This window comes from Scyliorhinus torazame, chromosome 15 (assembly GCF_047496885.1).
Source record: "Scyliorhinus torazame isolate Kashiwa2021f chromosome 15, sScyTor2.1, whole genome shotgun sequence".
Taxonomy (NCBI): Eukaryota; Metazoa; Chordata; class Chondrichthyes; order Carcharhiniformes; family Scyliorhinidae; genus Scyliorhinus; species Scyliorhinus torazame.
In genome coordinates this window covers 145,776,043-145,789,883 of record NC_092721.1, presented here as the reverse complement: position 1 = coordinate 145,789,883, position 13,841 = coordinate 145,776,043, and the positions used below count along the sequence as shown (strand labels likewise).

The 13,841-nt window shown below is 48.8% G+C and overlaps 1 protein-coding gene across 2 annotated transcripts in view; it reads left to right on the top strand.

Annotated features, from left to right (window-relative positions):
- The window catches only part of LOC140391874 (mitochondrial intermediate peptidase-like), a 180,546-nt gene that overhangs the window by 55,081 nt on the left and 111,624 nt on the right, over positions 1–13,841 (top strand). The window lies entirely within an intron of this gene.

The following is a 13,841-nucleotide window of genomic DNA, read 5'->3' as shown; positions in this document are numbered from 1 at the left end:
TTTATCATTTTACCGTAATCCATGTACCTATCCAATAGCTGCTTGAAGGTCCCTAATGTTTCCGACTCAACTACTTCCACAGGCAGTGCATTCCATGCCCCCACTACTCTCTGGGTAAAGAACCTACCTCTGATATCCCTCCTATATCTTCCACCTTTCACCTTAAATTTGTGTCCCCTTGTAATAGTTTGTTCCACCCGGGGAAAAAGTCTCTGACTGTCTACTCTATCTATTCCCCTGATCATCTTATAAACCTCTATCAAGTCGCCCCCCATCCTTCTCCGTTCTAATGAGAAAAGGCCTAGCACCCTCAACCTTTCCTCGTAAGACCTACTCTCCATTCCAGGCAACATCCTGGTGAATCTTCTTTGCACCTTTTCCAAAGCTTCCACATCCTTCCTAAAATGAGGCGACCAGAACTGTACACAGTACTCCAAATGTGGCCTTACCAAAGTTTTGTACAGCTGCATCATCACCTCACGGCTCTTAAATTCAACCCCTCTGTTAATGAACGCGAGCACACCATAGGCCTTCTTCACAGCTCTATCCACTTGAGTGGCAACTTTCAAAGATGTATGAACATAGACCCCAAGATCTCTCTGCTCCTCCACATTGCCAAGAACTCTACTGTTCACCCTGTATTCCGCATTCGTATTTGTCCTTCCAAAATGGACAACCTCACACTTTTCAGGGTTAAACTCCATCTGCCACTTCTCAGCCCAGCTCTGCATCCTAACTATGTCTCTTTGCAGCCGACAACAGCCCTCCTCACTATCCACAACTCCACCAATCTTCGTATCGTCTGCAAATTTACTGACCCACCCTTCAACTCCCTCATCCAAGTCATTAATGAAAATCACAAACAGCAGAGGACCCAGAACTGATCCCTGCGGTACTCTCTGACTTCTATCGGTTAGCCAGTTCGTTATCCAACTGGCCAAATTTCCCACTATCCCATGCCTCCTTACTTTCTGCATAAGCCTACCATGGGGAACCTGATCAAATGCCTTACTAAAATCCATGTACACTACATCCACTGCTTTACCTTCATCCACATGCTTGGTCACCTCCTCAAAGAATTCAATAAGATTTGTAAGGCAAGACCTACCCCTCACAAATCCGTGCTGACTATCCCTAATCAGGCAGTGTCTTTCCAGATGCTCAGAAATCCTATCCTTCAGTACCCTTTCCATTACTTTGCCTACCACCGAAGTAAGACTAACTGGCCTGTAATTCCCAGAGTCATCCCTAGTCCCTTTTTTGAACAGGGGCACGACATTCGCCACTCTCCAATCCCCTGGTACCACCCCTGTTGACAGTGAGGACGAAAAGATCATTGCCAACGGCTCTGCAATTTCATCTCTTGCTTCCCATAGAATCCTTGGATATATCCCGTCAGGCCCGGGGGACTTGTCTATCCTCAAGTTTTTCAAAATGCCCAACACATCTTCCTTCCTAACAAGTATTTCCTCGAGCTTACCAATCTGTTTCGCACTGTCCTCTCCAACAATATCGCCCCTCTCATTTGTAAATACAGAAGAAAAGTACTCGTTCAAGACCACTCCTATCTCTTCAGACTCAAACACAATCTCCAGCTACCGTCCTTGATCGGACCTACCCTCGCTCTAGTCATTCTCATATTTCTCACATATGTGTAAAGGCCTTGGGGTTTTCCTTGATCCTACCCGCCAAAGATTGTTCATGCCCTCTCTTAGCTCTCCTAATCCCTTTCTTCAGTTCCCTCCTGGCTATCTTGTATCCCTCCAATGCCCTGTCTGAACCTTGTTTCCTCAGCCTTACATAAGTCTCCTTTTTCCTCTTAACAAGACATTCAACCTCTCTTGTCAACCATGGTTCCCTCACTCGACCATCTCTTCCCTGCCTGACAGGGACATACATATCAAGGACACGTAGCACCTGTTCCTTGAACAAGTTCCACATTTCACTTGTGTCCTTCCCTGACAGCCTATGTTCCCAACTTATGCACTTCAATTCTTGTCTGACAACATCGTATTTACCCTTCCCCCAATTGTAAACCTTGCTCTGTTGCACTCCTTTCATAGTTTTCGGTAGTTTATTCCTTTCATTGTAATTTTAACTAAAAATGTGCTTTTAAGCTGAATCTCTTGCTGCCAATCCCCAAAGATTGCATCTTGGACAACCAGAAATATCTGAAAGCCAAATGGGCTGGATTTCTTTTAAGTTTGGTGGGCCTGATGACTTTTTTCAATGGTATTTTCCCAAATGTCACAAGAGTTTTCACTGGCAGCAGTTATTTGCAGTGACATCCTGGAGCAGAGTTTGGCTGGGTGGAGAGTTACTTTCCCAGGTTAGCCATTCTTTGCAGGATGGTGGGATGGCGCATGTAACCTCAGAGGAAAAAAATTCATTCACTATACAATAGTAGAACACAGAAGGAGCCATTGATCCTGCGTCCGCTCCATCAGAAACAAATCCAGTTAGTCCTTTTCCAAGTTATTTTCCAATATGCATGCAATTTCTTTCTTTATTGAGTATTTATCTATTTTAGCCACTATTAAATTTGTGTCCACCTGCCAGGCGACATATTCCAAATCGTAGTCATTATTGCAAAGCATTTTTCCTCCTGTTGACTAGTTTCTTGCCAATCACCTTTAAATCTGTGCCCTCTGGTTATTGACCTTGCAATCATTGGATACAGCTTTTCTTTATTAATTCATAGAACCTCTACAGTGCAGAAAGAGGCCATTCGGCCCATCGCGTCTGTGCCAACCCTGCAAAAGAGCATCCCTACTTAGGCCCATTCCTCCACCTCAACTGAACATCTTTGGACACTAAGGGGCAATTTATTTAGCATGGCCAATCCACCTTTGGACTGTGGGAGGAAACCTGAGCACCCCATGCAGACACTGGGAGAACATGCAAACTCCACACAGTAACCCAAGGCCGGAATTGAACCGGGTCCCTGGTGGTGTGAGACAGCAATGCTAATCACTGTACCACCGTGTCACCCATCTATCTTAACCTTTCATCATTTTAAACACCTCTTGTCAAATCTGCTCAAGGTTTTAACTGAGAATATCTTCTGCTTTCCCACTCTTTCCATGCAACTGTAAATCATTGTCCATGGAAACATTCTCGTTAATCACTTTCTGTACATTCTTTGTATCCTTCTTAGTGTGGTGCCTAAAATTGGACACTATAATTGGAGCTGGACTAGTGTGTTATATAGATCCAGCATAACCTTCCATTCTTTGTACTCTGCCTCTGTTTATAACCCAGGATCCCGTATGCTTTATTACCTCTTCTATTAACTTGTCCTGTTAATTGCACAGGTGCCCATTTTTGCAGCCTTTTCAAAATTGTACCATTTAACTTGTATTGTCTTTCCTAATTCTCCTTGCCAAAATATATCATCTAAAATTTTTATGTGTTGAATTTCATCTGCATTTATCTGTCCATTCCACCAACTCTACCAATATCTTCCTTACTGTTGCCTTCCAAATTTGGAATTGTCCTGTACCCTAAGTCCAAGTCATTTGATGTATATTCAAGATAGCGATCCTAGTTCTGAACTATGCCTATCTTCAATTGAAAAATAACCATTCACACAACTGTTTTCTATCCCTCAGCTAATTTTGTACCAATGCTGTTTCTATATCTTTTATCCCATGCGCTTCAATTTTGTTATTGAGCCTTTCATGTGCTACTTTATAAAACACTTTTTGAAAGTGCATATACACACAAGCAACTGCACTATCTTCATCCACCCTTTCTGTTGTCTCTTCAAAAATTCAAATTAGTCGGTGGCATGGTAGCACAGTGGTTAGCACTGCTGTCTCATGCCGTCGAGGATCTGGGTTCAATCCTGGCCCCGGGTCAGTGTCCATGTTGAGTTTGCACATACTCCCTGTGTCTGCATGGGTCTTACCCCGACAACCGCAAAGATGTGCTGGGTAGGTGGATTGGCCATGCTAAATTGTCCCATAGTTGGAAAAATATTTTCAAAACTCAAATTAGTCAAATATAATTTAAATCTATGGTGACTCTCCATGGTTATTCCATACTGTCCCAGGAGTTTTCGTTTCTTCACACATTTTTGTTCCCACCGCTGATGTTAAAAGAACTAGCCTGTAATTGCCAGGTTTATAATTTCCGCCTTTTTTGAGCTGGTGTATAGTATTTACAAATACCCTTAATTACTTGGCATCACTCCTGCATCTAAGGAGGTTTGGGAAGATTGTGGCTAGTACCTCCGCAGTTGGATCAGCAGGCTAATTGCATTCCATTTGGGCTAGGTGACTATCCACTTTAATTACCAATAGCCTTTCTAATACCTCATTATTTTTCTCATCCTGTAAAGAACATTGCAGAAGGAGTAGGATGTAAGGCCCCTCAAGTTTGCCCTTCTCCATTGCATAAGATCATGGCTGAACTTTGTCCTCCATTCCATTTTCCTGATGATCTCCATATTTCTTGTCCCTCTATCCATTTCAAATATCTATTTATCTCAAACTTGAGTATACTCAGTGACTTTAGCACTCACCATCTTCTGGGGTAGGGAATTCCAAGGATCCACAACCTTCTTTGGCAACCTACCCTGAGACTATGCCCCTCTTTCTAGGCACTGTAGCTAGAGGGAACAACCTCTCGGCATCCAACCTGTCGGGTCCCCTCGGATTTAGTGAGATTACCTCTCAGTCTTCTAAACTCTTGAGTGTAGTATACTTTGTGTAATCTGAGAACTTCCTAGTTTGGTATATTTTTGGCAATTTGGGCCTTGATAAAACATCATGCAAAATACCCATTTAGTACCTCAGCCATAACTTCTGCCTCAATTAGTAAATCTCCATTTTGATTTCTATTTGGCCCCATTGAATCATAGAATTTGCAGCGCAGAAGGAGGCCATTCGGCCCACAGGGTCTGCATCAGCCTTTGGAAAGAGTACCCTGCCTAAACCCCATACCCATAAACCCAATAACCCGACCTAACCTTTTTGACACTAAGGGGAAATTTAGCATGGCCAACCCACCTAACCTGCACATCTTTGGACTGTGGGAGGAAACCGGAGCACACTGAGGAAACCCACCCAGACACAGGACGAAAGTGCAAACTCCACACAGTCACCCGAGGCCGGAATTAAACATGGGGCCCTGGAGCTGTGAGGCAGCAGTGTGAGCCATTGTGCCACCGTGCCGCCCCATTGCGCCACAGTGCCGCCCCATTGCTTCTCTAACAACCTGTCGAAGACACATGGAATCCTTTCAAGGGCGGCACAGTGGTTAGCTGCCTCATATCTCCTTAGTGTCCTAAAAAAAGGTTACGTGGGGGAACTGGGTTACGGGGATAGGGTGGAGCCGTGGGCTTAAGTAGGGTGCTCTTTCGTCCCTCTCGAGACTTCCGGTTGCGGCTATGCGGAGCTAAGTCGCACATTCGCCGGCTCCCGCATAAATGGACTTTTGGGCTCTTTTCAGGGCCCCCAAGGGCACTTTTTCGACGTTTCCCAGTGTGGGAAGGAGTTAATAATAGCTCCCCGTCAGTATATGGCTTTAACTAGGAGCGGGGCGACAAAAAAGGTGGTGGTGGACCAGACGAAGGGAGGGAAGAAGGACAAAATGGCGGCGGGCAGAGACCAGGCAGCGTGGTGGCAGTGGGCGGAGGAGCAACAGGAGAGTATCCAGCGCTGCCTCAGAGAGATTAAAACGGACCTGCTAGAGCCGATGAAGGCTTCTATTGATAAGCTGCTGGAGAGACAGACGGCCCAGGGGGTGGCGATCCGAGAGGCTCGACAAAAGATCTCTGACAATGAGGACGAGATCTTACGCCTGGCGATAAAGGTGGAGGCGCACGAGGCGCTCCACAAGAAATGGCAGGAGCGGTTGGAAGAGCTGGAGAATCGGTTGAGGCAGAAGAATCTGCGGATTCTGGGCCTCCCTTGGGGCCGGACGTGGGGGCCTATGTGGTCACCATGTTGAACTCGCTGATGGGAGCGAGGTCCTTCCAGGGGCCCCTGGAGCTGGAAGGGGCCCATAGAGTGTTGGCGAGGAGGCCCAAGGCTAACGAGCCTCCGCGGGCGTTGCTGGTGCAGTTCCATCGGTTCGTCGATCGGGAGTGTGTGCTCAGGTGGGCCAAGAAGGAGAGGAGCAGCAGGTGGGAGAACGCGGAGGTTCGGATATACCAGGACTGGAGTGCGGAGGTGGCGAAGCGGATGGCCGGGTACAATCAAGCGAAGGCGGTGCTGCACAGGAAAGGGGTGAAGTTTGGCATGTTGCAGCCGGCGCGATTGTGGGTTACCTACAAGGACCGGCACCATTATTTTGAGTCTCCGGAGGCGGCGTGGGCCTTTGTTCAGGCCGAGAAGCTGGACACAGACTGAGGGTCGGGATGGGCGATTGGGGACTGAGGTGGATATGTTATGCCTATTTTTGATTCAGGGGGGTGGGGGTGGGCCTTTGCATTGTTTTGGGTTTCTTTTTCTCTGTGTTTTTCTCTTTCGGGTTGGGGAGGTGGATGGGGCGGGTTGGGCACTGTTTTGGTTGGTGGCGGGGCCTGTTAGGTGGAGAGCGCGGGCTTTTTCCCCGCGCCGAGGGGGGGGGGGGTGCCAGGGCGGGGAAGCGAGGAGGGGGCCAGGGCGGGGAAGCGAGGAGGGGGCGAGCCTGTGGATGGGGACGGGAGAGGAGGGTGTGCCACACAATGGGAGGAGTCGAAGAGGAGGCGGGAGTGGCCGGGGTCAGAAGGAATCAGCTGACTTGCGGAAGTGCAATGGGGGGGGGGGGGGGGGGGTGGCGGGAGTAAACCAGACAGGATGGGCCCGGGCCGGGGGGGGGGGGGGGGGGGGGGGTTAGGGTAGAATCGAGTTTGCTGCTGCTAAGGTCAAGAAAGAGCTGGAGCGAGTGGGGGGCGTTGAGACGGGGGGGTGCCGCTGTGGGGAACGGGCCGGGTGTGGGGTGCGGGCGCGTGGCTGGCCGAGGAGGGGTCATGGCTAGTCGGCGGGGGAGGGGGGCGGGTAGCCCCCTAATCCGGCTGATAACCTGGAATGTAAGGGGACTGAATGGGCCGGTTAAGCGGGCCCGCGTGTTCGTGCACCTGAAGGGGCTCAAGGCGGATGTGGTTATGCTCCAGGAGACACACCTGAAGGTGGCAGACCAGGTAAGACTGAGGAAAGGGTGGGTAGGTCAGGTGTTTCACTCTGGGTTAGATGCCAAAAATCGAGGGGTGGCGATCTAGGTGGGAAAGAAGGTGTCATTCGAGGCGTCGAGCATTGTGGCAGATAATGGCGGTAGGTACATTATGGTAAGTTGCAGGGAGAGAGGGTGGTACTGGTCAATGTGTATGCTCCGAACTGGGACGATGCGGGTTTTATGCGGCGTATGTTGGGTCGGATCCCAGACTTGGAAGTGGGGGGCCTGATAATGGGGAGAGACTAACACGGTGTTGGATCCGGCACTGGATCGCTCCAGGTCTAGGACGGGTAGGAAGCCGGCGGCGGCTAGTGTGTTGAGGGGATTTATGGACCAAATGGGAGGGGTGGACCCTTGGAGATTTGCAAGGCCGAGGGCTAGGGAATTTTCATTTTTCTCACATGTCCATAAGGCTTATTCTCGAATCAACTTTTTCATTTTGAGTAGGGCGCTGATAGCGAGAGTAGAGGATACCGAGTATTCGGCAATAGCCATTTCGGACCACGCCCCGCATTGGGTGGACTTGGAGATGGGGGAGGAGAGGGACCAGCGCCCGCTGTGGCGCTTGGAGGTGGGGCTGTTGGCGGACGAGGAGGTGAGCGAGCGGGTCCGAGGAAGTATAGAGAGGTACTTGGAGACCAACGACAACGGGGAGGTCCGAGTGGGGATGGTATGGGAGGCACTGAAGGCGGTGGTGAAGGGGGAGCTGATCTCCATTAGGGCCCACAAGGAGCGGAGGGAGCGGGGAGAGAGGGAGAGGCTGGTGGGGGAGATGGTGAGGGTAGACAGGACGTATGCGGAAGAGCCTGAGGAAGGATTGTTGAGGAAGAGGCGCAGCCTCCAGGCCGAATTCGACCTGGTGACCACCAGGAAGGCGGAGGTGCAGTGGAGGAAGGCCCAGGGGGCGGTCTACGAGTATGGGGAAAAGGCCAGCCGGATGCTGGCGCATCAGCTTCGGAAGCGGGACGCAGCTAGGGAGATCGGGGGAGTTAAGGACAGGGGAGGGAGCGTGGTGCGGAGTGGGGTTGGCATCAATGGGGTCTTCAGGGACTTCTACGAGGAATTGTACCGATCTGAGTCCCCACGGGAGGAGGGAGGGATGGGCCGTTTCCTGGACCAATTGAGGTTTCCAAAGGTGGAAGAGGGACTGGTGGCGGGACTGGGGGCCCCGATTGGGCTGGAGGAGCTGATAGGAAGCATGCAGGCGGGGAAGGCACCGGGGCCGGACAGTTTCCCGGTCGAGTTCTATAAAGAATATATGGACCTGTTGGGCCCGCTGTTAGTTAGGACCTTTAATGAGGCAAGGGAGGGGGGGGGGGAGGGGGGCTTTACCCCCGACGATGCCCTGGGCACTGATCTCCCTGATCCTGAAGCGGGACAAGGATCCCCTGCAATGTGGGTCTTACAGACCGATTTCCTTGCTAAATGTAGATGCCAAGGTGCTGGCGAAGGTCTTAGCCACGAGGATTGAGGATTGTGTGCCGCAGATCATCCATGAAGACCAGATGGGGTTTGTGAAGGGGAGAACGTTGAACGCGAATGTGCGGAGGCTTTTGAACGTTATCATGATGCTGGCGAGGGAGGGGGAGGCGGAGATAGTGGTGGCGATGGACGCTGAGAAAGCCTTCGATAGGGTAGAGTGGGGGTACCTGTGGGAGGTGCTGAAGAGGTTTGGGTTTGGGGAGGGGTTTGTCAGGTGGGTTAGGCTGTTGTATGAGGTCCCGATGGCGAGTGTGGCCACAAATAGGAGGAGGTCCGAGGGACGAGACGGGGTGTCCCCTGCCCCCCCGCTCTTCACACTGGTGATTCAACCCCTGGCTATGACACTGAGAGAGTCGAGGAACTGGAAGGGTTGGTGCGGGGTGGGGAGGAGCAAAGGGTGTCGCTTTATGCGGACGACCTGCTGCTGTATGTGGCGGACCCGGTGGGAGGAATGCCAGAGGTAATGAGGATCCTGAGGGAATTCGGGGACTTTTCAGGGTACAAGCTCAATATGGGGAAGAGCGAGCTGTTCGTAGTTCAGCTAGGGGACCAGGGGAGGGGGATTGGCGAGCTCCCACTAAAAAGGGCGGAGAGGAGCTTCAGATATTTGGTCGTCCAGGTGGCCAGGAGCTGGGGTACTCTCCTAGTACCCTCTGTGGGTGCTACTGGGCCGCCAATGCGATGATGGTGCGCAAGTGGGTGATGAAGGGGGAGGGGGCTGCGTGGAAGAGGCTGGAGACGGCGTCCTGTGTGGGTATGAGTCTGGGGGCGCTGGCAACGGCGCCGCTGCCACTCCCTCCAAGGAGGTATACCACGAGCCCGGTGGTGGTGGCGGCCCTCAAAATTTGGGGGCAGTGGAGGCGGCATAGGGGGGAAGTTGGGGCCTCGGCGTGGACCCCACTGCGGGGGAACCACCGGTTCGCCCCAGGAAGAACAGGTGGAGGGTTTTCGGGGTGGCACAGGGCAGGGATATGAAAGTTGGGGGACCTGTTTGTGGACGGGAAGTTCGCGAGCTTGGGCGAGCTGGAGGAGAAGTACAGGCTCCCCCCGGGGAACACCTTCAGGTAAGGGCGTTTGCCAGACGGCAGGTGGTGGAATTCCCGCGGCTACTGCCACACACAGTACAGGACAGGGTGCTCTCGGGGGGGGGGTGGGTGGGAGTGGGGAAGATCTCGGAAACTTACCAGGTGATACAGGAGGAGGAGGAGGCCTCGGTGGTGGAGTTGAAAGGTAAGTGGGAGTAGGAGTTGGGAGAGGAGATCGAAGAGGGGACGTGGGCAGATGCCCTAGGGAGGGTGAATTCTTTCTCTTCGTGTGCGAGGCTCAGCCTCATACAGTTTAAGGTGCTGCACAGGGCATACATGACCGGGACGAGGATGAGCCGGTTCTTTGGGGGTGAGGACAGGTGTGTTAGGTGCTCAGGGAGCCCAGCAAATCACACCCATATGTTCTGGGCATGCCCAGCGCTGGAGGAATTTTGGAAGGGCGTAGTGAGGACGGTGTCGAGGGTGGTAGGATCCAGGGTCAGACCTGGCTGGGGGCTCGCAATATTTGGGGTGGCAGAGGAACCGGGAGTGCAGGAGGCGAAAGAGGCCGGAATTCTGGCCTTTGTGTCCCTGGTAGCCCGGCGAAGGATTCTCCTTCAGTGGAAAGATGCGAGGCCCCCAAGTGTGGAATTCTGGATCAGCGATATGGCAGGGTTCATTAAATTGGAGAGGATGAAATTCGCCTTGAAAGGGTCGGTACAGGGGTTCTTTAGGCAGTGGCAACCGTTCTTAGACTTTCTGGCAGAACGATAGACATTGGTCAATGGCAGCAGCAGCTTGCGGGGCGGGGGGGGGGGGGTGGGTTGGGGTTTGCTTCATTTTTGTTTATGTTATTTACTCTGAGGGGGTGTATACACCTGTTGTGTTCAGTCAGAGTGTTAATGTTAACTTATTATTTATGTACAGGGGGAGGGGTTTGGGGGTTGCTTTTTTAGATTTTGTTTTGTACTTAACCCTGTTGGGTTCTTTTTTCTTATTTTGTTATTGATACTTTATGAAAACCTTTAATAAAAATTAATTTTTTAAGAAAGAAGGTAGGGTGCTCTTTCCAAGAGCTGGTGCAGACTCGATGGGCCGAATGGCCCCCTGGACTGTAAATTCTATGGTTCTATAAGTTAGTTGCCATTTATTCTTGTACTATCTTTCTTTGCCCATTTTATTTGCTTTTTCATTCCTTTATGCGCTCTTATTTTGAACCTGATTCTGCCTGTATTGTCAAACTGTCATCTTTCATGTGCCCTTTACTAATTTGGATTCCTGGTCATGAACAGCATTAGGCTGCAAATGTGCACGTGAACATTGGATGAAGAAAAGCTTGGCTGCAGAAAAAAGATAGCAAAAGGATTACTTTTATATATGACGTTTTAAGGCAAAATATATTTGTGCTTGATAAAGATGCTCAGAATCACAGAATTGTTACAGCGCAGAAGGAGCTATTGTGACGGCACTGGCTCTCTGAATGAGCATTATAACTTAGTGCCAATTTCCTGCCTTTTCCCCATACCCCTGCACATTGTTTCTATTCAAATTATCATGTAATGACCTCTTGAATGCCTCGATTGAACTTGCCTCAACCACACTCCCAGGCGGTACATTCCGGACCCAAAACATGCTTTGAGTGAAAAAAAAATTTCTTGCATCCCATTTGGTTCTTTTGCAAATCACTTTAGAACTGTGCCCTCTCTTTCTCTACCTTTTTACAATTGGGAATGGTTTCTCCCTATCTGCTCTGTCCAGCCTCCTCGTGATACCGAGATGAAAGGTGCCACTTATCTCCGTATCTATGACTGACTCAAATTTGAAACACCAACTCTAGGTTAAATACAATACATGCTCGTGTAAAAGTTTTTTTTCATTGGGACCATATACTTTGGCAAAAAATAGGGAGTTGACTTGTACATGAGATCAGCTATTACTTGAGTATATGCAGTAGTGGGAATATAAATTGCAATGAATTGTAAATGTACATACAACAAAAAAACACAGAGGCAGTGTATGCTGCAACCAAATTCATCAATGTGGAAAAGGATAAACACTCAAGGAAGCACAAAGTCACCATTTGTTTTTCATGCAAATATCCGTCGAGTTTGAGATACCATTAAATTTGCATTTCATTGAGTTTTTCTGGTTAGATGTTGCAGTATAAATCTGGCCCCCAAAAATTCAAGAATTCTACTTTATGTAATACCGTACAGAACTGTACAACTATACCACCACTATTTGTTTAGAGGTTGTTTTTAAAGTATTTTTCATTCTTTCCTTGATGTGAGAATATCACGATATGAAAAAATGTTTTTTATACTCCAGTTTTCTCCCCCCCCCCTTGTAGTCTGTATTAAAGACCTGTCTCCCATACCCGCTGGTGCCAGGGTATGGGTTATGGAAATGGTTTGGGAAAGGGATTGAGAATGGCTAAAAGCTCTGGTTCCTTCTGGAAGCAATTAAGTTGAGTTCCAACAAATAGAGTTTTAGCTATTAGGAGATCAACTTAAAAACCTGATAAGTTAGAGTTGTTTTTGGGACAGGGCTTCACCTGCACAATATTGGGACTATTGTCCTCACTGGGAGAGTTAAGAACTGTATGGAATGATTTATGTTAACATGACAATACAGCACAGAAGGTGACCATTTGTCTCGTCAAGTCTATGCTGGCTCTATGTAGAGATATCCATTGAGTCCTATTCACCTGCTCTGTCCCTGTAGTCTGCCAAATGTATTTGCGTCAAGTGTTTATCCAGTTTTGAAATCGTTGATCATCTCTTCCACCACCCTTGTAAGCAGCGAGTTTCAGGTCTTTGTCAGTTGCTGTGTTTTAAAAAATATATATTCCTCTTACCCTCCCTATTTCTCCTATCCAAAAAATTAAATTTGTCTATCCCAGTCTTCGTGCCATCCGCTAATAGGGAATAACTTTTTTTGTCTACATTATCTGAATCTGTAATAATCGTGTACACTGCTATCAAATCTCCCCTCAACCTCCTATGCTTCAAGCAGAGCAACAACAGATTCTACAAATTAACTTTGTAGCTAAATTCCCTCTACCCTGGAACATTAACTGATAAATCATTGCAACTTCTTGAGCACCTTCAAATCTTTCCTAAAGTACTGACTAGAACTAGATGTGATTCTCTAGTTGTGGCTTAACTGGAGTATTGTGATGGTTCAGTATAACTTCTGCTTCATGTACTCGATGCTTATATGAAGCCCAAGATCCCATATTGTTAACTATTTTCTCAATATGTCCTTCACCCACGAGGATCCATGCACCCCAGGCCCCTCTGACCCTGCACACTCTTTAAAACTGTCATTAAATGTATGTTACCTCTTCCTTTCCCTTTTGCCAAAATGCACCAACCTACTCTTCTCTGTATTAAATTTCACCTGTCACTTGTCTGTCCATTCTGCTTGCCTGTGTACTTCCCGTTTCAGTTGTTTGGTGTCATCCTCCCTGTTTGTCACAGACCCGGGTTTGATATCAGACAAATTTTGAAATTTTGCTCTGTATTCCAATGTCCAGTTCGCTCATATTTCAAAATAAGCAATGGCCAAAACACTGACCTTTGGTAGAACACGTCTGTCTACAATCCTCTAGTCTGAAAAACAACTATCACAATTCACTGTTCAGGTATCTCAGGTAATCAAGCAGAGTCAACATGGTTTTGTGAAAGGGAAATCCTGTTTATTGGAGTTATTTGAGGAAGTAACCTGATGCGGATAAAGGGGAACCGATAGATATACTGTATTTAGATTTCCAGAAGACATTTGATAAAGTGCCACATCAAAGGTTATTACGGAAAATAACAGGTTATGGTATGTGGGTAACATATTGGATAGAAGATTGGCTGGCTAACAGGTAGCAGAGAGCAGACATAAATGGGTCTTTTTATGGTTGGCAAGATGTAATAGAATTCCTACAGTGCAGGAGGCCATTTGGGCCATCGAGTCTGCACCAATTCTCTGAAAGAGCACCCTACCTGGGGTCAGGCCTCCACCCTATCCCTGTAACCCAGGAACACCTAACCTGTTGGACATTAAGGAGCAATCTGGCATTGCCAAACCACCTAACCTGCACATCTTTGGACTGTGGGAGGAAACCGGAGCACCCGGAGAAAACCCACACAGACATAGGGAGAAAGTGTAAACTCCACACAG